Here is a 3,104-nt window from a genome sequence, read left to right on the forward strand (position 1 = left end):
GGAGTAGCCATCATAGGACCAAAATGCAGTACTTGGTGTGACCTCAAAAACGACAGAAGGATCTTGGTTCCTTTCCGAGGCAAACCATTCATTGTCACAGTAACAAGTCAAAGCCCCAACTACCACTGCTGAAAAAGCAGAAATAGAACAGTTACATAAAGACTTACAAGACCTTCTAGAAACAACACACACACAAAAAAAGATGTCATCTTCATAATAGGGGACTGGAATGCAAAAGAAGGAAGTCAGGAGATACCTGGAGTAACAGGCAAATTTAGCCTCGGAGTACAGAATGAAGCAGGGCAAAGGCCAACAGAGTGTTGCCAAGTGAACGCCCTGATCATAGCAAACTCCCCCTTCCAACAACACAGGAGAAGACTCTACACATGGACGTCACCAGATGGTCAACACCGAAATCAGATTGATTATATTCATTGTAGCCAAAGATGGAGAAGTTCTATACAGTCAGCAAAAACAAGACTGGGAGATGACTGTGGCTCAGATTATGAACTTATTATTGCAAAATTCAGACCTACATGGAAGAAATTAGGGAAAACCAGTAGGCCATTCAGGTATGACCTAAACCAAATCCCTTATGAGTATACAGTGGAAGTGACAAATAGATTCAAGGGATTAGAACTGATAGACACAGTGCCAGAAGAACTATGGACAGAGGTTCCTAACATTGAACAGGAGGGATTGATCAAAATCATCTGAGAAAAAAAAAAATACAAAGGCCAAATGGTTGTCTGAGGAGGCCTAACAAATAGCTGAGAAGAGAAAAGAAATGAAAGGCAAAGGAGAAAGGGAAAGATGATTCCATCTGAATGCAGAGTTATAATAGAGAGGAGAGATAAGAAAGCCTCTGAAGTGAACAGAGTAAAGAAATTGAGGAAAACAATAGAATGGAAAAGACTAGAGATCACTTAAAGAAAAATAGATATACCAAGGGAACATTTCATGCAAAGATGTACACAATAAAGTACAGAAATGGTATGGGTCTAATAGAAGGAGAAGACATTAAGAAGAGGTGGCAAAAATACACAGAAGAATTATACAGAAAGATCTCAAGGACCAGGACAATCACAATGGTGTGAGCACTCACCTAGAGCCAGACATCCTAGAGAGTCAAATCAAGTGGGCCTTAGGAAGCATTACTATGAATAAAGCTAGTAGAGGCAATGGAATTCCAGTTGAGCTATTTCAAATACTAAAAGATGATGCTGTGAAAGTGCTGCACTCAATATGCCAGTAAATTTGGAAAACTCAGCAGTGGCCACAGGACTGGAAAAGGTCAGTTTTCATTCAAATCCCAAAAAAGGGGCAATGCCCAAGGATGTTCAAACTACAACACACTTACACTCATCTCACATGCTAGAAAGGTAATATTCAAAATCCTTCAAGCGAGGCTTCAACAGTACATGAACTGAGAACTTCCATATGTACAAGCTGGATTTAGAAAAGGCAGAGGAACCAGAGATCAAATTGCCAACATCTGATGGATCATAGAAAAAACAAAGGAATTCCAGATAAACATCTATTTCTGCTTCATTGACTACACTAAAGCCTTTGACTGTGTGGATCACTGTGGAAAATTCTTAAAGAAATGGTAATACCAGACCATGTTACCTGCCTCCTGAGAAACATGTATGCAGATCAAGAAGCAACAGTTAGAATCACAGGAAAAAAAAAAAAAAATCACACACGGAACAACGAACCGGTTCCAAACTGGGAAAGGAGTACATCAAGGCTGTATATTGTTATCCTACTTATTTAACTTATATGCAGATTACATCATGCAAAATGCCAGGCTGGATGAAGCTCAAGCTGAAATCAAGATTGCCAGGAGAAATATCAATAACCTCAGATATGCAGATGACACTACGCTAATGGCAGGAAGGGAAGAGGAACTAAAGAGATTCCTGATGAAGGTAAAAGAGAGTGAAAAGACTGGTTTAAAACTCAACATTCAAAAAACTAAGATGATAGCTTCCAGTCCCAACATTTCGTGGCAAATATATGGGGAAAAAATGGAGACAGTGACAAACTTTATTTTCTTGGTCACCAAAATCACTGCGGATGGTGAAGACTGCAGCCATGAAATTAAAAGGTGGCTTGCTCCTTGGAAGAAAACCTATGACAAACCTAGACAGCGTATTAAAAAGCAAAACATCACTTGGCTGACAAAGATCCATATAGTCCAAGCTACGGTTTTTCCAGTAGTCATGTATGGATATGAGAGTTGGACCATAAAGAAGGCTGAGGGCCAAAGAATCGAGGCTTTTGAACTGTGGTGCTGGAGAAGACGCTTGACAGTCCCTTGGACTGCAATGAGATCAAACTAGAAAATCCTAAAGGAAACCAATCCTGAATATACATTGTAAGAGCTGAAACTGAATGTTGAAACTGAAATGTTGATACTGAAACTCCAGTACTTTGGCCACCTCCTGTGAGGAGCTGACTCATTGGAAAAGACCCTGATGCTGGGGAAGATTGAAGGCAGGAGGCGAAGTGGACAATAAAGGATGAAATGGTTGGATGTCTTCATAGATTCAATGGACATGAGTTTGAGCAAACTCCAGGAGATAGTGAGGAACATGGAAGCCTAGCATGTGGCAGTCCATGGGGTCTCAAAGAGTCGGACATGACTGAATAACAACAGCTGTTACTGGGCTAAATGGTGTTCCGCCTATGGCCCCAGGATTGTATGTTGAAGTCCTAACCCCCAAGAATCAGAAAGTGACCCAATTAGGACAGAGCGTCTTCACAGAGGCAATCAAGTTACAATGAGATCCTAAGGGTGGGCTCTAGTCCAATAGGACTGTGTCTTTATAAGAAGAGGAAAATTAGACAGAGAGATGGGCAGAGAGGGAAGAGGATGGGAAGAGACACGGGGGAAAGATGGTCATTTGCCAGCTAGAGAGAAAAGTCAGCAGCAGATCTTTTCCACTCAGCCCTCAGGAAGAATCAACACTCCCCGTACCTTGAGTTTTTAACTTCCAGCCTCCAGAACTGTGAGGCAATGAATATATGTTGTTTAAGCTACCCAGAGGGGGTAGTTTGTTATAGCAGCCTGTATGCAAGGAATGTCCCCTGCCATATCA

The sequence above is a fragment of the Dama dama genome, chromosome 32 (genome assembly GCF_033118175.1).
Source record: "Dama dama isolate Ldn47 chromosome 32, ASM3311817v1, whole genome shotgun sequence".
NCBI classification, from domain to species: Eukaryota; Metazoa; Chordata; class Mammalia; order Artiodactyla; family Cervidae; genus Dama; species Dama dama.